At 40.9% G+C, this 21,651-nt stretch overlaps 1 protein-coding gene across 2 annotated transcripts in view; it reads left to right on the forward strand.

The window, feature by feature from the left end:
• Positions 1-21,651, forward strand: part of NCALD (neurocalcin delta) — a 368,091-nt gene that overhangs the window by 47,469 nt on the left and 298,971 nt on the right. The window contains exon 1 of one of the 2 annotated variants that reach the window (XM_023726023.1): positions 12,857-13,234. The exons of the other annotated variant lie outside the window; for it this stretch is intronic. The gene's annotated coding sequence lies outside the window, so the exon portion shown is untranslated. Of the gene's footprint in view, positions 1-12,856; positions 13,235-21,651 lie in introns of those variants that run through there. 2 annotated transcript variants of the gene reach the window in all.

A 21,651-nucleotide genomic window follows, 5' to 3' on the forward strand; every position in this document is an offset into this window, starting at 1 on the left:
GTATTCTGTTTATGCCATGTATTAGGGCTCCTAGCATTGTCCCTATTTTTTCTTCCATGATCTTTATCATTTTAGATTTTATATTTAGGTCTCTGATCCATTTGGAGTTAGTTTTTGTGTGTGGCGTGAGGTATGGTTCTTGTTTCAATTTTTTGCAGATGACTATCCAGTTATGCCAGCACTATTTGTCAAAGAGACTGCCTTTTCCCCAATTAATGGACTTTGGGCCTTGGTCAAATATTAGCTGCTCATAGGTGGATGAATTGACGTCTGGATTCTCAATTCTGTTCCAATTGGTCTATGTATCTGTTGTTTTCACTACTGTGGCAGTATAATAGGTTTTAAAATCAGGTAGTGTGAGGCCTCCGACTTTGTTCTTCTTCTTCTTGAGTAATGCTTTACTTATCCAGGGCCTCTTCCCTATTTATCCAGGGCCTCTTCCCTTTCCGTATGAAGTGGATGACTTGTTTCTCCATCTCATTAAAAAATGTCATTGGAATTTGGATCGGGATTGCATAGTATCTGTAGATCACTTTGGGTAGAATTGACATTTTCACAATGCTGAGTTTTCCTATCCATGAGCAAGGTATGTTTTTCCACTTACGTAGATCTCTTTTGGTTTCTTGCAGTAGTGTCTTGTAGTTTTCTTTGTACAGGTCTTTTACGTCTCTGGTTACATTTATTCCTAAGTATTTTATCTTTTTGGGGGCTATTGTAAATGGTAATGATTTGGTGATTTCCTCTTCAAAGTTTTCTTTGTTGGTGTAGAGGAATCCAACTGATTTTTGTATGTTTATCTTGTATCCTGAAACTTTGCTGAAACCTTCTATTAGTTCTGGTAGTTTTCTTGTGGATTCTTTGGGGTTTCTGGTGTATAAGATCTTATCATCTGCAAATAGAGATACTTTGACTTCTTCCTTACCAATTTAGATGCTCTTTATTTCTTTTTCTAGCCTAATTACTCTGGCTAGGACCTCCAGCACAATGTTGAATAAGAGTGGTGATAAAGGGCGTCCTTGTCTGGTTCCCATTCTCAAAGGGAATGCTTTCAGACTCTCTCCATTTAGGATGATGTTGGCTGTTGACTTTGTGTAAATGACCTTAATTATGTTGAGAAATTTCTCTTCTATTCCTATTTTGCTGAGAGTTTTTATCATGAATCGGTGTTGGACTTCGTCAAATGCCTTTTCTGCATCAATTGATAAGATCATGTGGTTCTTGTCTTTTGTTTTATTTACATGATGGATTACATTGATTGTTGTTTTTCTAATGTTGAACCCTCCCTGCATACCTGGTATGAATCCCACTTGGTTATGGTGAATTATTATTTTTTTAATATGTTGTTGAATTCTATTGGCTAGAATTTTGTTGGGGATTTTTGTGTCTATGTTCATGAGGGATATTTGTCTGTAATTTTCTTTTTTTGTGATATCTTCACCTTATTTTTGTATCAGGGTTATGCTATAATTTGTGACTTGATATTGACTGTTGTCTCCGAGCCATCAATAAGTTATTGTATTTATTTTATGTTTGCTTACTGTGTTCTAGCTTCTTGTTTTGTTTTTTTTTTTGATATGTCCAAATAGGCTGCTCACGTGAGCTAGTTTGATTATTGGCACCCTTGAAGCTCTAACATCCTGTCACCAATTGGTTAGATCTATTCCTAGGTATGTCAGCCCAGGAGTCCGTTTACTTTTCTTATATGGATTTGGCTTAGGTGTCCAGGTAGTTGATCACCAGGTGTGTGGTGCAGGCTCTCATGTACAGTCCTAGACGGGCAGAGGTGATTGGAGTTGGTGCAGGTATCTGGCTGTAATGGGGGTCATGCGCTGAGCAAGGCCGGGGGCTGACGGCTGCCCCTGAGTGTCTGGGAGGAAAACATGTCCCTGTTCCCTAGAGTGTGTAGATGGATGGGTTTTGCAGCTGGACTATGGGCATCCAGTGCTGTTAGCTGTAAGAACTGGGAGACACCACTTATTCTTGCACCCCTGTCTCAGGTGGCTAGGTGGTTTGGGTGGAGCCACCAGTCCTCAGGCCCCTGATGTGGGTAGGTGAGGACCCTGCTTAATGGGCAGAGTGTTGTCAAATGTCATGAACCTGCCACTCCACCATATGGCTGATACAGTTGAAGTTAGGCTTCAGGTATTATGCTGATGAGGGCCTATGCTGTTGAAATGGGCCCACACAGGTCTATGCAGGGGTGAAAGGCATTCAAAGTCCGTGGACCCCTTATGCCTGTGCCTAGGCAAAGAAGCTGTGCCTACCCTGAGTTCCCGGCTTAGGGGAGCTGGCAGATTACTTTTTCCTGTTTGTTAATTTGTTCCCTTTCCAAAGCCAGGAGAATGGCTCAGGGCACGTGACAGGTGCTGCTTCCATCTCAGGGGACATGGCAATTGCTGAAGCCAGCCCAGGACCCCAGTGCAGAGCAGGGAGTAGGCAGGCAAATGGGAGAGAGGTTCTTCCCAAAAGGGGTGTTTTTCGATCTGTGCAGTGGGTTAGATGCATGTACTTACATTTTGCCGATTGAGTGCCACTTTTCACTGGTTCTGGAGGCTTGAGTAGACTCTCCACCACTTGGTCTCTCTGGATGTGGAAAACGCATCCCAAATGTCACTGCTTGCCTCACTGCACACGCCAGCCAATCTGGCCTGCAGGGTGCCGGTTTGGCCTTGTCTGGTTTGGCAACTCCTCACTGCTTCTGGACTGTTTCTCCCTTCCCCTGCCACTCAGTCTGATTCCTCAGCTTTGCCTTTGATGTTCAGGGCTCCTATATAGATTGTCATATATAATCGATTGGCTTATTTTTTCAGGTCTTCGTTGTAAGAGGGAACCACAGGAAGTGTCCGACTACTCCACTATCTTGGCCCCACCTCTATTCTGTGTTATTTTAAAGTAGGTAACATGGTTTCTCTGCAGAGCCCTTATCTCATTATGATATTTCTCATGTTTATTTGTTGCTCCATGAGACCTTACAGTGCGCTATTTTAATTCTCTGCATTGCACTTATCACTTCCTGATAGCTCTCGTGTTTATTTCCCGATTTGTTGTAAGCTGCATGAGAATAGGAACATTTTCTTTATTCATGACTCTGTCCCCAGTGTCTAGCCCATGTTAGACATGCAGTGAATATTTGTGGAATGAATGTTGAATGAAGGCTGTCATTCCTGGTATAAAATGCATTCTCTCCAGTCTGTTGCAGTGGGGGTAGCTCTATGAGCCTTGTTGGATTTTAGCAAAAAGAGAAAATCTTCCAGAATGAGTGCTACCTGAAAGATGCCTTCTTGGTTACTTACTAGTCCCTTATGGTTGCTCCTAGTTTCCCTCTACCAGTGGTCATATGACTATCTCCACTTCTGGAATCTTCTGGAATGAAAAGCTGCCCACTGCCTTATACTTCTCTGGGGTTTTGCTCTCTGAGCATTTCTTGCCTATTTCTATGTGGCCTGAATAGGTTGATTGAGTACTCTGTTTACCAAGTGACAAATATTTCGCTCCCAATCTGTTCATTACTTCTTTTATCTTGCTGAACATTTCAAACATATTATTTTCTTTTGAGAACTTGTTTTTCTTCCTCCTTTTCCTTTGCCTTCCCTCCCTCCTTCTCTTCTTTTTTTCAACAAGTTCAGCACCTACTATGTGCCAAGCTCTGTGCTAAGTACTAGGGACTATGGTAAATAAGATAAGAGCTTACACTTGTGAATGTTAATTAGGGACTATTGTAAAGACCATTCCCCCCAACCCCCACACATACACATAATACATGCTTCAGTTGAAGAGTCAAGTTCTGTTATAACAAATCATTATGGTGTAGAGAGTGAATTGTGGAATCAGACAGATCTGTGCCCACATCCCAGGTCTTTCATTTATTACCCGGGTGACTTTGGACAGGAAACAGTCTATCAAGGCTTCAGTTTCTTCATTTGTAAAATGGGGAGAATAATTGTACTTACCTTACAGAATTCTTGCGAAGATTAAATGAAATACAATTTATGTAAAGCACTTATGACAGGGCCTAATCAAAGTTGGTAGTGAGAATGAGGATGGTGATGATAGCAGGCTGCCTGGAGTCCCTGGGAGCTACGATGAAGCCTTTGGAAATGGTTGGACCTTGGTTATGGCACAGAGGCCCTTAATCTCCTGTCACTTGGCTAAAGGATGATAGAAATTGCTTAAGTTCATAAAGGGGGGAGAAGAGGTAAGAAATATTTGGGATGCATATGGGCATGGTTACCATATTTTCTGAAGGAGCCCCGGTGTCACAGTTGTTAAGCCCTTGGCTGCTAACTGAAAGGTTGGTGCTTCGAATTCACCAGCCGCTCCATAGGTGAAAAGACTTGATGATCTACTCTTGTGAAGATTACAGCCTAGGAAACCTATGGAGTAGTGCTACTCTGTCCTGTAGGGTTGTTATGAGTCAGAATCTACTTGATGGCATGCAACAACAACAACGCCACATTTTCTGAACTAAAAAAATCGGCCCATGTAGCCTGAGAAGCCTGTGTGCACTTCTCTGGGAAGGGAGCAAAATATTTATATCTGGGCCAATGGGGCACACATCTCCTGTAAGGGAAAAGCAACTGAGAGAAGACAAGGGGTTTGTTGGGGAGGTGTAGATATGGGAGAAGAGAAGACAAAGCACTTGGGCTTTCTCAGTTCCTCTCTATTTACCATGACTGGTCTATAGCTTTTTTAGCCTTATCACTAAATAATTGAAGACTGTATTAAGTTCTAGGACTCTCCATGAGTCCTTGGGTGGCACAAGTGTTTAAGTGTTCAGCTACTAGCTGAAAGGTTGGCTGTTTGAACCCATCCAGAGGCACCTTGGAAGATAGCCTTGGCGATCTGCTTCTGAAAGGTCATAGCCTTGAAAATCCTATGGAGTACAGTTCTATTCTGACACTCATGGGGTCACCAGGAATTGGAATTGACTTGATGGCAACTAACAACAACAGGACTTTCCATAAATTACATGAAAGTAAATAATATGCCCTGTTGCGCTATGCTGAACTAGGATGAAAATAACGTGTATCGCCCTCTGAGAGGAGGCTGTGTGTCATAGAGGAGCTGTTCATCGTGACATGGGAGGGCAGGTACCTGTGTGCAGAGGGTCTGGGGTCTGGCAGAGAGCCATCAGTAAAGTAACGCAGGGCCCAGAGCATGGGGGTCAGAGTTAATGCATCCGAAGAGCAGGGGAGTGGCCTGTGAGTGCTCACGTGTATATATGTTCCTTAGTGGCATGTCCATTTGAAGTAGTTACAGAGCAGTTAAGAGTTTCAGAGGCCAAGCGGAAATGCGCTCATTCACTGCAAGTTTGCTTTAAACTCGTTATTTGAAAATTCAGCTAATTTGAAAACGAGTTGATTTTTCAGTGTCTTTTAGCAATTTGGACACTTGCAATGACTCTTTGAGAAACATTAACAACTCCAACAAGAGTGTTCTAAAGAAGAAAAGTTTCCCAGTTCTCTTAGAATACTTTTTACTTTTCAGCAGAGGTATCTAGTTATAGCAGAGTGTGAATATTGAATAAAAATAATTTAGGATAAATATAGAAAATAAAGACTTGTTCTCCTTGTGTGAAAACACGTGCAATAATTACAATATTTTTCTTATTTTTCACCTTAACCATTTATGGATAATGCTTCATTCTGGCCGTTGAATTCCTTCTTTCAGCTTATTCGAAGAGCTTATTTCTTGTGTGTCTTTGTTTCTTCTTTAAATTTAAGTTTCCATTAGGAAAAGATTCAGAAAAGTGTGCCCATGTGAACTTATTATTTCCTAGATGGGGTCTGTTGTTGTTGTTGTGGGCCACTGAAGACCCCGTGTGACAGAGTAGAACTGCCCCATAGGGTTTCCTAGGCTGTAATCTTTATGGGAGCAGATCACCAGGTCTTTTCTTGTGCAGAGCTGCTGGGTGGGTTCTAACCACCAACCTTCTGGATAGCAGTCAAGCGCTTAATCATTGTGCCACCAGGGCTCCTTAGATGGGGGGTGTCTAGAATACCCCCCAAAACCTCCCGACACCACCCCGTTTGTCCCCTAGCCTTGCCTCTTTGACTTGTATATGCTCAACGCATCCGTGTTTCTCCTGCATAACACTTATCAAGCAGTAATTAAAGAATCAATTTTGTAATTAATTTTTAATATCTCCTTGGTTTGTTAGACTGTAATCTCCGTGAAGGAAGGATTATAGACTGTTGTGTTCGCTTTGGTATACCCTGTGCTTGGCACATAGTAGGAGGTCAATTTCTATTGTCAAATAATAATAAGAGTTAACATTACTAGATGACAGATATCATGCTAACGAAAGGATTAACTTCAACATATTTGCAAATAAATAAGTAACTTGCAAATAAAGCCTAAAGAAATTCATCTGTGAGATTTATTTTGTAGATAGTTTTGAATTCTTAAGATGTTACATATAACAAATGCTACAACTAACCTAGATATGAACATTGGAGTTTCTGAAAGTGTGAATTGATTTCAAATCAATTATTTTATCTTCTCATTGCTGTGAGATAGAGAAGGAATGGGTAGTTTTACTAAATTGAAACTAAATTGTAGGGAGACTTAGTCATTAATGCAGGTGGGTTCCCAAGCCTAGGTCTCTCGTAAGAGCATTCAAAGAAACATGCTTGTGTATTAGGCAGGGTCCCAGCAGAAAGCAGTGAACACTCTCAAATTGGCAATTTGAGGAGAATTTAACAAAGGGGCAACTTACTAAAGTGAGCGTAGAGTTTGACGAAAACATCAAGATACAGTACAGTACCCAAGGGCTAGCTACAGCTGGGAGCTACCTCTAGTCCTGAAGAGTGAGGGATGGACAGTTACTGGAACCTAGATTGTTAGCTACCATTGAGTTGGACCCTTATTCATGGTGACACTGTGCACATCTAAATGAAATACTGCCTGGTCCTGTGCCATCAGCATGACTGTGGTGGATCAGCCCGTTGTGATCCATGTTTTTTTTTTTTTTTATCTTTTTTAAGTTTCTAATGCCTGCTAACCAAAAAGTTGGCAGTTCGAACCCACCAGCCTTTCCATGGGAGAAAGGTTTTGCAATCTGCTTCCGTAAAGATTACAGCCTTGGAAACCCTATGGGGCAGTTCTATTCTGTCCTATGGGTCGCTATGAGTTGGAATCAACAGGTTTGGTTTTGATTTTTAGTGGCTTTAATACTGAAATGTATCATTGACTGATTTTCATAAGTAGATCACCGAATCTTTCTTCCTAGTCCATCTTAGTTTGGAAGCTTTTCTGAAACCTGTTCAGCATCATGGCAACACACAAGCTACCGCTGACAGACGGGTGGTAGCTGTGCATGAAGTGTATTGGCCTGGAATAGAACCTGGGACTCCCACATGGAAGACGAGAATTCTGCCACTAAGTCACCACTAAACCACACCAGAACCTATAGAGGATAGTTTTATGAAGAGTATCTACTGACAGGAGCTGGTAATGGGTAATGGAACACAGCCAACCCACAATATCTTGACAGGGAGGGACTCTCTCTTCTCCCACCTCCTAATCTCCTGCCTGTGCCATGTATTGGTGCAACCCAACAGAAGTTAGGGAATAGAAAACCCATTGAATTAGTCCATGAGGGTTAGCCATGCAGGGCACAGAGCAGGGTGGAGAAGATTGGAGAGTGAACGTGGGGTGCAAAGAGAAGATACAAGGTAAAAGAAGATAAAGACACAGTTTGTGTCCTCTCCACTGAAACCCACCAGAGGACACAGAGAGCCTGTGGACTGGAAAGTGTGAAAATCCCATAATGGAATGAGGAAATTTATGTGAAGTTCCCAGAGAAGCAACCTCTGCACTGTTCCACTGAGGGGAAGCATTATGTCCAATGTCATGGAGCTGCTCAGTGGCGGCATCTAACCTTAAATCCTGGACATCTCATTCATTTCTTCAAGAAGTATTTGCAAGCACCTTAATGTGTTGGGCACAAGAGCCTTATAATGGGGTTTTTTGGTGCCCCCATTTTTCAATAGTGTAATGCTGTTCCTATAGGCTGTCCTTCAGCGCAGTGATACTCAAGGTGAGGTCCCCAGACCAGCAGCAGCAGCAGCATCACTGGAGAGCTGATTAAAAATGCAAATCTATGGGCCACACCCTTACCCTCTGAATCAGCATCTCTGGGGTTGGGGTTCAGAAATCCGTGTTTTAATGGTTCTCTAGGGGATTCGTATGCACGCTCACATTTAGACGCATTGCTTTAGCAGACGTTGTAAACATGAAACATGAAGAAGTAAGTACAAAGCTGTGAGTAATACAGCCCCTCTGCTCTGTGGGATGCGGCAGTGTGTTTCTGCCTTGGAAACCCTACAGGGCAGCTCTACTCTGTCCTACAGGGTCGCTATGAGTCAGAATCGACTCTATGGCAGTGGGTCCGGTTTTTGGTGCAGTGATTAAGAGCTTGGCTGCTAACCAAAAGGTTGGCAGTTCAGACCACCCAGCCACTCCTTGGAAAACCTATGGGGCAGTTCTACTCTGCCCTATGAGGTCGCTAAGAGTCGGAATCTACTCGATAGCAACAGGTTTGGTTTTTTTGTTTACCCAGGACACACATTTATGTTAATCTTGGCCTATTTTCAAATAGGCCTGTAAAATAAGAAAATTGGATTAGAGAAGTAGTTTTCAAACAGTGTTTATCTGATCCCCTTCAGAGCCAAGGGGGTCACTGGGCCAATCCACTCAACCAAAGTAATAAGTTTATTTTTATAATATTTCATTTGAACATAGGCCCTAAGGCTTAAAAAACATTTGAAAACCCCTGCTTGAGATGATCTAAGTTTCTCTCTTATTCAAATGTTCTGTGGTGCTGAGTACATGTATACATGTGTCAATGGCATTGATTCAGTATGTATGGTCTCTGTATTTGCAGCTAACATGGATGCATATTTTGTTTTATTTCAAAATATTAGTGCTGGCTTGTGGCCAGAGGTGCTATTTTTCCATTTCCTGTCCTTTTCTGGTACAGCTAAAGGGGCGCGTCCGTAAGTCTTTCCACCCTGTATGCATACGTGATTTCCAGAACGACAATTACCCTTTGTCAACATGCCGTGAGTTGTTTTAATATCTCGTATTGCTGTTTTGAACATAAAGAGCTTGCAGAAAGTGTAATTGCATTTCTGATTGCATCAAATTTACGTTGCGTCTGAGTACCCATGTAAAAATTAGGCTATTACATATTTAAAAATGCAGAGTATTATGGTTTAGCAGGCAGGATTAGAGTCGTTCTAAGCCTGGTTCTGTATTTGGCTTACATGAGATCCAAACCTTGGGCAGTCAATCATCCATCTTTTCTGTGGTTGCAATTTCTTATTTATCAAAGAGCCATAATAATAGATGTAACCTGTGGTGGCTCCAGAATTTCTACATAGAAGAGGGTCGAGGGTAGCAATCTTGTGCTTGGAAGCTGGGAGTGGGAAAGAGACTTATCTTGAAGGTAAATCTGCGAAACAAGCACACTGTTTTCCTTAGTTTGTATATCAAAGATCATAAAATTAGAAAATTCTTCTAAAGATGCCTTTATTTACACTATACAGAAAATGTCGCCACTTGTCTCTCAGTTTGTCATACTGTGGTGGCTTGTGTATTGTTATAATCCTGAAAGCTATGCCACCAGTATTTCAAATGCCAGTAGGATCAGCCATGGTGGACAGGTTTCAGCAAAACTTCCAGATTAAGACAGACTAGGAAGAGGGGCCTGGAGATCTACTTCCGAATATTAGCCAGTGAAAACCCTATGGATCACAACAGAATACTGTGTGATATAGTGCTGGAATATGAGCCCCCAAGTTGGAATGTATTCAAAATACACAGTGGCTGCAACAGTAGACTGGAGCATACCAACGATCGTGAGGATGGTGCAGGACTGGAAAATGTTTTGTTCTGGTATTTTGTTAAGAGCTGAATCAATGACAGCTAACAACAACAATACAGAAAACTGATAAAATGGAAGTTAGTTACATCAAAGCATGCTCATTTATTTCATTTGGGTTGGCTTCTGCAGAAAGATTATTGCGGGGCAAGAAATACTAAAGCTCTTGTCCCCCACTACCGCTTCTAAACACAGCTTGTATGTGGCGCCGGGACATTGTGCAGATAATAAATTAATAAAAGAACTGAGCAAGTGCACAGGTAGAAGGATTGTTAAGCTGGTAGCGTTTAGATTCTCTTCTGGTTCTTTAGTGAAGGAGAAGTGTTTTGTTCATCTGTGTGTCTTTCCCCATCTCTGCAGCACCTAGTACAGTGCCTGTCTAATGTTGTTGTTAGGTACAGTTGCATCAATTTTCCACTCATAATGACCCCATGTGACAGAACAGAACTGCCCCATAGGGTTTTCTAGGCTGTAATCTTTATGGGGGCAGACTGCCAGGTCTTTCTGTCTTATAAAACCAAAACCAAACCTGTTGCCACTGAGTCAGTTTTGACCCTTGGTGACTCTACAGGGCAGAGTAGAACTGCTAGCTGTTAAACAAATACATTAAGTACAGATAAATGTAAAACCCATTTGAAACGTAAAATAAAATGGGCTTGAACTGCATCCCAGGTGTTCAGAAATCCTGGAAGCTTATGGTTTCATGGTCCGTTCTTGCTCTGCTTTCTTGTTGCTCCTGAGCTCTTGGTTGCAGGCCTGGAGATAAGTTGAGTTCACTGTATATCAGATTTCAAACCTCATCTTTCCTGCAGAAATTTTCTTTAGGATGCAAAGTGGGTTCTGAATCATGTCATTTTCATCAATGATATCCTAAGAAAAAGAAGGGATACTATATTTACTCACATTTTGCTGGGGCTGTACGTAGGCTATCTCATTTAATCCCCACAACACTTTGAAGTTGGTATTTTTATCTCAATTACAGACAAGGGAGCTGAGATGAATGAACTTGAGCTTGGTAGTATAGCCCATGAATGGCTCAACCAGAGTCTGGAAGACAGTGCCGAAAGTAGATCGCCAGGCCTTTCTTTCACAGTGCTGCTGGGTGGGTTCGAACCGCCAGCCTTTGGGTTAATTGTTGTAGAGTGCCATCAACTCAATTCCCTGGTAGCGCAATGGTTAAGCACTTGGCTGCTAACTGAAAGGTTGGCAGTTGGACCCACCCAGCAGATCTTTGGGAGAAAGACCTGGCTATCTGCTTCTATAAAGATTACAGCCAAGAAATCCCTATAGGGCAGTTGTACTCTGTCATATTGGGGGGAGTCACCATGAGTTAGGTTAATAGTTGAAAAGAAACCATTCACACCACCGAGGACCTATGATGAGGGGAAGGAGGACCCAGATGAGCAACTAGAGAGATAGAGTTGAGAGGCCAGATCCAGGCCTTCTGGGGTTTCAGGGTGTTTTGTTAAGCCGTTCCAGTAAACAACAGAGGCAAGACTTTGTATTGGTTCCACTACCATTTTGGACCATCACCTAACTTTGCACCTGGAAGGAAGGGATGATATTACAAAGAAGTAGAAGTTAAGCTGAAACCCATGATAGATACTGAAACCTCATTGCCTTATCCTTTGAATCTTTAGGACCCTTCAGGGAAATGACCTTGGGGTTGGGGGAATACCAATGTAACAGGCACATTTGACCCAACTTAGTGGGTTTATGAGTTTCTTATGAATCTTTAAAAAAAGAATCAATCCTAATACAACAATGGTAGAAGTAGAATTCTGTAATATGGTTTATGAACAGCAGCCTAGTTTTTGTTAAACCACATGTTAGGTTTTGAGCTCTGAAGCTTAACTAAATAGGGTAACATGCTAGAATATGGTTATGTTACAAAGCTTGTAAGAGTATTTATTGGGCAGATAGAGCTTTACTGGTTTGGGCCACAAAAATTCAAGCTCTTTTAATGGCAGAAATCTGCCCTTCAGAAGGGGGAGTGCTTTTTAGGCAGTAGCATCGATGGGAAATTTGCATTGTAAGATTAGCTTGTTATTACAACATTATTACAATGCAATACATAATGCAATTAAAGTTTTCATTTAAAGTATCAATGGGGCTGAAAAGAGATCGGAGGGAAAAGTAGAAATCAGCAGAAGCATTTCAAATAAATGAATAAAATCTTCATACTCTCCTTGTTAAGAATAAGTAGTAAAGGGCATTAAGGAGGTTATTACCTGGATTCTAAGTATTTGTAGAGTACTGAAATAAGCAGGGACTTGAGCTTGGAAGCATCCCTGGTTGGTGCAAACGTTTAAGCACTCCACTACTAACCATAAAGGTTGGCGGGTCAAACTCACCCAGGGGCACCTCCAGAAGAAAATCCTGGCGGTCTGCTTCCAAAAGGTCATAGCTATGAAAACCCTGTGGAGCCAAGTTCTACTCTGACACACATGAGGTCACACCATGAATCAGAATCCACTCAATGGCAATGGGTTTGCATTTGGTTTTCTGAGCTTAAAAATGGCTTGTGGTAGCTGAGTTACTTACAGACATAAACCATTGATTAGAAAAATAAAGCCAATAAGAGCCAAGTTAGAGGTAGTGTACTTAACGTTTATAGAATTTTCTTCCTTTTTTTTTTTTTTTGTAGTGTTATTCTAGAGGGCACTTCAGGGACTATGCCTAACAAATGATTTATACTTTATTACCTAAAAACACACACATACATGTCATTAGATTGATCCCAGACCTGAAATAAATCTAAGAACTTTCACCTATTTATTCTACAAAAAAACCACATCAAACCCCTTGCTGTTGAGTCAATTCTGACTCATAGAGACCCTAGAAGACAGAGTAGAACTGCTCTATAGGGTTTTCAAAGCTGTAAATCTTCACAGAAGCAAACTGCCACATCTTTCTCCCACTGAACGGCTGGTGGGTTTGAACCACCAACCTTTGGGTTAGCAGCTGAGCACTTATACATTGCACCACCAGCCCTCCTTATTTATTCTACAGAAGGTTGAAAATTGTAAAGTATTAGGTTGAATCATAAGAAATTGTTTTTGTAAGTCATAAACAGCCAATTATCAGCAATTTCCTATGGGTCAATCTAATGTGTGAAAGGGCTTGGCGAACACGTGTCACAAAATCTAATTAAATATCATCCATTTTCTGGTGGTAGTTATCAAGGACAAAGCTTCATCCTGGAAGAAAAAAAAAAAAGTCCTTCTGAGGTTTGTCCTGAAACATCAAGCTTTTTTACCAGGCAGAAGCCACGCCGGACTCTAGTAGTCAATGGACCTGCCTGGGAGTCGGAAGACCTGGGTTCTACGTACATCTGTGTTAAAAGAGGTAATTAATATAGAGATAATTAATATAGTTAGTGCCATGCCCGACCTATGTCCTTTTCAGAATTTCTTTTAGTCAAATGAAATAACTAGTGTCTAAGGGCTTTGAAAACTTAAATATTGGGCTGGGTAACATAGCATCATCATCGTTACCAAGTTGAGGGATGGGGTTAGAAAGAGACTGTTCAGAGAGAGTAGAATGTAATCTTGAATAAGAGAAACGCAGAGCTCTCAGTCCCTTCTGAATTATATCCACCAGCGAATACAGGCAGAACATTTCTTCCCTGGCCATGAGAACCAGCCTGCAGTGCTTGGCTCAGATGAAAATGGAGACATCGGTGGTGAACCCAGGTGGGAAATAGGGAGAGTGCTGACACATTGAGGAAAATGCAGCCAGTGTCCTGGAACACTTTATGTACAAACTATCAAATGGGAAACTAATTTGCTCTGTAAACTTTCACCTAATGCATAATGAAAAAGAAGAAAAAATGAAGACATCATTTGGACGGCCCCTTATTTATTTTTTTAATTAAAAATATCTTTAGCTTAGTGCTGAGAACAGCAAGGAACAAATGGTTCTGTGTGTCACCAGACCTAATTAATGGAGACAGGTGTCATGTTCAGCTTTGCCCTGGGTACTTTCCTCACATGCAGAGAATGTCCATGTTGCCAAATCCCCAGGTGGTTTAATCCATCGAGTCGATGAAAGCTCCAGCTGGCTTTTCCTCCTGTGAACACAGTAGAATCTAATCACAATTCTCACAGGACTATGTTCCAAAGCAAATGGGGTCTGCAGAGATGCTTAGATTGCATCCTGCTGATAGGTATTTTTCACCAGACACTGGAGATTTAAGCTGCTTCAGAACATGTCAATCAGCTTTCTGTTTATATTTTGAGGCTTTGCTGAGATTTTTATTTGGAGGGGAAAAATTCACTGCTACAGTTTGAAAAGCACAACAGTGAAAGCACATGCCATTTGGACTAGTGTTTTTATTTATTTGTTTTTTGGACATAAAAGGAGTGTGAAGGGTCTTGGGGTGGAGGAAGGAAACTCAGAGCATTTTCCTTGTACGGGGCACTGCGCTATAACAAAGCATGTATTTTATCACGTGTTCCTCCCACTATCCTGTGAGTCAGGTAGTGTCATGACCCATTTTACGGATGAAAAGACTAAGACTTAAACAGCAAAACGTTCTAGGCAGTGTCTGAATCGCTGGCCTCAAAGATATGACTTTTATTTACCATGACCGCTCGGGTTGAATAGGGGCCCCTTGGATTCTTGTCCCATCCAGACAGGGGATCCCCAAGAAGAAAGATATCCTCGCCAAAAGAGGAAGGGATCTTGGAGTCATATTGTTTTTATACCTAACAGTGGTGAAGAAGCCCTGAAATCTTCCCTAATAAAAGTCTTTAAATTCCTGATTCTGTTTGCCTCTCCTCTTCTTGGAGGAATGGAAATTCAGCATAATTTCTTAGCCGCTTCTACATGGTTTACAACACTGTTTATGGATCAAATGCTAAAGGTTTTTTTTTTAATATTATTTTTTATTATCGTACTTTAGATGAGGATTTACAGAACAAACTAGCTTCTCATTAAACAATTAGTAGACATATTGTTTTGTGACATTGATTATCAACCCTATGACATGTCAACACTCTCCCTTCTTGACCTTGAGTTCCCTATTACCAGCTTTCCTGTCCCCTCCTGCCTTCTAGTCCTTGCCCCTGGGCTGGTGTGCCCATTTAGTCTTGTTTTGTCTTATGGGCCTGTCTAATGTTTGGCTGAAGGGTGAACTTCGAGAGTGACTTCATTATTGAGCTAAAAGGGTGTCCGGGGTAAGTCTGGTCTTTTTTTGTGCGTTAGAATTTTGTTCTACATTTTTCTCCAGCTCTTTCCAGGACCCTCTATTGTGATCCCTGTCAGAGCAGTCAGTGGTGGTACCTGGGCACCATTTAGTTGTACAGGACTCAGTCTGGTGGAGGCTGTGGTAGTTGTGGTCCATTAGTCCTTTGGACTAATCTTTCCCTTGTGTCTTTGATTTTCTTCATTTTCCCTTGCTCCTGAAGGGGTGAGACCAGTGGAGTATCTTAGATGGCAGCTCACAAGCTTTTAAGACCCCAGACTCTACTCACCTAAGTAGAATGTAGAACATTTTCCCTATAAACTGTGTTATGACAGTTGAGCTAGATGCTCCCTGAGACCATGGTCCCCATAGCCCTCAGCCCAGTAATTCGGTCCCTCAGGGAGTTTGGATGTGTCTATGGAGCCTCCATGACCTTGCCTTGGACAAGTTGTGCTGTCTTCCCCAGTGTTACGTACTGTCTTACCCTTCACCAAAATTACCACTTATCTATTGTCTATTTCAAATGCTAAAGGTTTTAAGGTCATAGTAAGCATTGTGTTATCACCAACAGATACGTAAGAAGTAGATAGAAGATAATTAGAACATAATTTGTTTCAGAAATTTCCAGCAGCTGTTCTGAAAGCTCTAATTCTTTTTCTTTATTAAGCATTCCAAATGCTTGGCATCATAGTTGACATACTACTAAACAGACACATACTAGTACCACCAAGGCCGTTGAGTCAACCCTGACTCATGAAGACCCCATGTGTGTCAGAGTATAACTGTGCTCCATAGGGTTGTCAATGGCTGATTTTTTGGAAGTAGATTGCCAGGCCTTTCTTCTGAGTGCCTCTGGGTGGACTCAAACCTCTAACGTTTTGGTTAACAGCCAAGTGTGTTGTTCTATGAAATTAGGATCATGCAATATATATTATTTTGCATCTTAATTTGTTCCTATATGACTTTATTTTATATTATTAAATATTTTTCAAAACCACAACTTTTAATGGGTGCATTTGTATTCTTTTTTGTAAGTGAACCATGGTTTCTTTAAGTAATTTCTATGTACATTTGTTATTCCATTTTCCTCATTAAAAATAATATTACAAGAACATCTGTATACCTGAATTTCTGTGGTCTTCTCTGATTATTCATTTAAGGAAGAATCCCAGATATGAAATTTCTGGGTCAAAAAGCAACTATGAGACTCTTCATACCTATGTCAATAGGTATGAGACTGCTACATGAGAATGCTAGGTTTACTCACATTCTTATCAGCAGAGGATACTAACCTTTATAAAGAATGGCCAACTTGATTGGCAAAAAATGGGTATCTTTTCCCTCTTTGTTTTGCTTTGTTATTGAGTCAAAATATTTTATTCTACTGATAATTTACATTCTGTGAATGATCATGTTCTTTGTCTTTTGCATCAATTTATTTTTTATTAATATCAAGAATTCTTTGTTTTAGGGATATTAGCTCTTTTACATAATCATTGCAAAAAAATTTCCTAATTTTTATGCTATTTGTTGACATATAAAATCTTTAATTTTTACATAGTCAAATCCATCAATCTTCCCTTTGCTATATATTTTATTTTCTTAAAAAATCAATAAATATGAATATTATTGTGAGAATAACACAGCACAGCATTGCTGTTCTTTATAAATAACTCAGGCAACAGCGTATGTTTTCTAGAAATAAGTGTTTTTACTTTTTGACCTACTATTGCTGTTTTATTATGCTTTAGGGAAAATGAGTTTTCCTAATACACTCATTAGGAAACCTTTTGGGAACACTCTTTTTCAGGTGTTTTCCATTTCATTCCCAAATATTTCTGTTTTCATGAAACATAAAGAATGTGTAGTCATACCTATTTTCCTGTGGGACTCCACTCTCCCCCTTTCAAAGTTACTTAAATCCTTGACTTTCCGTATGGATAATTTGGATTTCTGTAAATGTTTAGACATTTAGACAAACATTCTTCTTCTCCTGGTCACACTGCTAAATATGTTTCTCATCCCCCTTCTCAGTAGTAGTTAGGTGTGGCCATGTTCCTGGGTTCAGGCCAACGGAAGGAGAGCAGAAGTAATGGGCACCACTTCCAGACTTGGTTCATAAACACCTCCTATACCGGATCCTCTGTGCTATTTTTCTCTCCTTGGTGGCTTTGGAAGCCACATGGTGAAGATGGTGGAGTCACAAGATGGAAGATTCCTGGCCCGTGCATCATCACTAGGAGGACAGTGGCATGTCAATCAGGACCCTACTTTTGAATCTCCGTGAGGGAGAAATAAAATTCTGTTGTCTTAAGCCACTGAAATTTGGAGGGTTATCTGTTACAGCAGCTAGTGCTACCGTATGTTCTTGTGGTCAAGTTAGAGAAAATTTAGATTTGTCACAGATTGGAACTCTGTACTGATATGGTGAAAGTACATTTCACCATAGAAAGTAGATTGATATGGGCTGGTGTCAAACTGGAGGCATAGGCCTACCGGCTTGCCATCAGGCTCTGTCCTGTTATCCACAGAATCTCTTCTGTGGTGAGATGGTGAGAGGTCTGGAAATAGGAGAATAAGGTACTGAGCTGAGAGCCATGATGAATATTTTCATATATCTCAAGGTCTTTTTTATGTGTGGCTTAAAAGAGGAGAATTATGACTAGTGACTAGGAATTACAGGAGGGCATATTTTAGTTTATCACAAATAATTTAAAATAATAGAAAGTACTGCCTTGGAAGGAAGTAAATTCCCATTTACTATAGAAACTAGTGATTGCCTGTCATGGATGCCTGAGGTCAAAAGTAGAATTATGGGACCATTAAGATCCTTTTCAGCTCTGAGATTCATTGAGCCTATGAACCACTGTAACATGCTGTTAACATGATCAGCTCCTCAGTGATATCTTTCCAGACAGATTCTCTCTGCTGGGGATTGCAGGGCTGGTAGGAGCCATTATAGGGTGTGCTTCTGATGGCCTTATTTGTATTCACATTGATGTGGCTTGTTGTTCCTTCAAGGTACTTTCTTTCTAGGCCCACTGTTAGGTTTGCTTTCAGCCGCAGGCCTAAGGCTTGGATAATTATTGGCCCACATAATGGGAAATCCAGAAGAGTGAGCTTTAGGGCAGGCTGATCCACAACTCAAAGATGTTATCAACACCCAGATGTTTTCCATCTCTCCACCTGCCATTCACAGTGTCAGTTCCATCCTGAGGCAGTTTTCCTCATCATTGTTGGAAGTTAAGTGCCAGCAGTGACTGGAATGGCATGCTTCCTCATTCATGACCTCAGGAATTGATGGAGTGCAGGAAACAGAAGTGAGGATATGGTACATGCTAAGGAGATTTAGGAAATGAAGTGGTAGACGTTGGGTATGGTGAGATGAGAGGGAGTCTTAAAAAACAGGAAGAGGAGGTTAGATGTGTGTGCTCAATTATCAATCGGAAAGCTTCTTAGGTTCTGGAGGAGCAGAGACATGGCATAATGAAAAGCATATTAGGAAGCAAACCTACTTCATGGTGAATAGGTTTGAGTGAGAAGTGGCCAGGACTTGGAAAGGGGTTTCCTTTTTGAGAGTCTTTCATTGGTGTATTTGAGTGGTTCATACCAGCTTGTAAAAGCCAGTTAAATTTTTATGAATTTTGCACACCAATTGTTAAATCGTTGGTAGCTTGAAGTTGGCCATGACAGAATATTTACACTATGGAAATTTGCAAACTCTATGAATCAGAGCTTCACCCCCTGCCCTAGAAGTCAGTTTACTAGTATACCACTGGTATTTCTCGATATGTCTGATTTTCTTAACCTGCACCAGGTTTGTGAGAAATTCTATAAAATAAGAAGGAAAAATAAATTCTAATAACAAAATAATATCATGAAAAAACTCCATAGGGTCAATTGTCAGTTATAGCTTTGTGACAAGCCTAATAATCTATTCCCTCCTTCCCAGAGGAATAGAGATTGACTGGGAATAAGTTTATTCCATTCGAAGTACCCTCAGGGAGTTATTCTAACCAGGGCTTCTCAAACTTTAATGTGCCTGTCGGTCACCTGGGGATCCTGTTAAATGTGGATTCTAATCCAGTAGATCTGGAGTGACATCTGAGATTCTGCATTTCTAACAAGCCTCCTCCAGGTGAGGCCAGTGTTGCTGGTCTGTGGACTTTAAATTACAAGACTCTAACCTCTTTTAGCCCTTCATTTTGTAGCCTGTTTCGGAAAAAAAGGATGAGGTGGTAAGGACTGCTATTATAAAACAGAAGTGTTTGATCAGGGGGTCCTTTCTCCTGGTGACATTTTGCAATGACGACAGGAACTTTCCTTTTCATCTTCTGTCCCCCTACCCCAGGCAAAACTGGCTTTGGTTTGTTAATTGAGCTCTTGGAAGGAGCTTTTCCAGGTACCAACCAGGGGAACAGACTGTTGGAAGTGCTAAAAGTGATGTGATTGGATCTAATTATTGAACAAACCCTCTTCCAGATTGGCTTGATTGGCTCAAGCAAGTCAAGAAATGAGAGCAAGCTGAGTGAAGAAATATTTTTCCGTCTTCTGTTGTGTTTGTTTTTGTTGTAGGGAGATCATGTGTTCTTCTTGGCTATCAAGGTAAAGAGATGAATGTAGGCTCCCAACTTGAATTTGGCAGACTTTGCCACAACACAGCTCTGTCTATGAGACAGTTTTGTTTTTAACCTTGTTGCCCAGGAATCGTATTTCAAAGGTAGGTGATTGCTAGGTCACTGAGTTCAGTGTCATTGGGTTTTTGTGTGGGTGGGTGTAGGTGTCTGCATTTTTCTTGGAAATAACGAAATGAATAAGCCACAGTTTGGCCCTCTGCTTTAATAGTGTTGTTAGGAACTCTGTCTTTGAAGATAAACTGAGGTCTCTGGGACTGCAGATTCCATCCAGGATCTAGAAATTTCAGTAAGAATATTAGGGTAAAATGCCAACTTTTATTGCTCTTGCTGAAATTTTCCTGGACTCTGTTTTGGTAAGTCTTTCACTATGGTCTAGGCCAAATGACTGTTAAACTAAAGCCAGCCTCTGTTTTGTCTGTGGAAATTAGAGTAGGGGAGAGAGTTGAATGAAGTACAGAGGAAAATGCAGGGACTCTGCAGAGGTGAATGGAAACCCTTCATAAACATGAGCTAAAATTATATAGATAACACATGGAAACTGGAATACGCAAGCAATACCACAATCTACCTTTTTGAGATGTTGCTAAGGAAACAGTAGTTCAGTTTTTCACAATGAAGAATTATCTTACCACTGGGCAGGGCTGAAAAAAATTGAACATGAAATAGGCAAAACCATAGAACAGTTTAATCCTGCAAGAGACCTCAGCAATGCTCTAATCCACCCTTCATGAAATATAGATGAGAAAACTAAGGCTCAGAGAATTTATGGTTTGCCCAAAGTAATCCTGCTAGCTGGAGACAGAGTCAAGACTAGCCAAGACCAGAATTCAGGTCCCTGATATTTCTTATTAAACCACAGATTGTTGACTTTCTATCTGGTTCTATGCTAAATTACTTGTATTAGCTCATTCAGTTCTCATGAAACCATATAAAATCGCTGCCATTCATTCATTTATGCAACACAAATTTATCACGCATCAAAGATACATAACCCGGATCTAATTATGAAGCAACATCAGAAAAATGCAAATTGAGAGTCATTCTTTAAAATGACTAACGTGTAATCTTCAAAAGTGCCACAGTCATGAAAGTCAAAGAAGGATCAAGAAGCTGTTGAAGATTGAAGGAGACTAAATAGCCATAGAATTAAATACAGCCTGTGATTCTGAACTGGCTCCTTTCTCTATGAAAGACATTATTGGCACAATTAGGACCCAAATGTGGTCTAAAGATGAGATGGTGCAATGTATCAGTGTTAATTTCTTCATTTTGACAGTTGTATTGTGGTTGTAGTAGGTCCCTGGGTGATGCGAATGATTTGCGATCAACTACTAACCTAAATGTTGGTGGTTTGAACCCGTCCAGTGGTATCTCACACCCCAAGTGCGCCTAATCTTTTAAGTCCACTACCAATCTGTCAGTTGGTTGTACCATAGTGGCTTACGTGTTGTTATGATGCTGGAAACTATGCTACCAGTATTTCAAATACTGGCAGAGTCACTCATGATTTCAACAGAGCTTCCAGACTAAGTCAGACAAGAAAGAATGGCATGGTGATCTGCTTCTGAAAATTAGCTGGTGAAAACGTTATGGATCACAACAGAATATTGTCCAGTATAGTGCTGGAAGATGAGCCCTTGAGGTTGGAAGGCACTCAAAATACACAGTGCCTGCAACAATAGGCTGGAGTATACCAACGATCGTGAAGCTGGCCCAGGATTGGGCAACGTTTCATTCTGTTGTATATGGGGTCACCATGAGTTGGGGTCACCATGAGTTGGAGTCGCCTGGACAGCAACTAACAATCTTTTAATTGACATCGCTGTTTTCCAGCAAGCTCTTGTATAACCTGACAAGGTGTCAGGCCTGTAGCCTTGGCCTCCTGACTGATCTCTTCTGATTAAATTGTTGAGTCACATTCCTCAAGTTCTCTGGTCATT

The sequence above is a fragment of the Trichechus manatus genome, unplaced genomic scaffold (assembly GCF_000243295.1).
Source record: "Trichechus manatus latirostris isolate Lorelei unplaced genomic scaffold, TriManLat1.0 scaffold00009, whole genome shotgun sequence".
In the NCBI taxonomy this organism is placed as follows: Eukaryota; Metazoa; Chordata; class Mammalia; order Sirenia; family Trichechidae; genus Trichechus; species Trichechus manatus.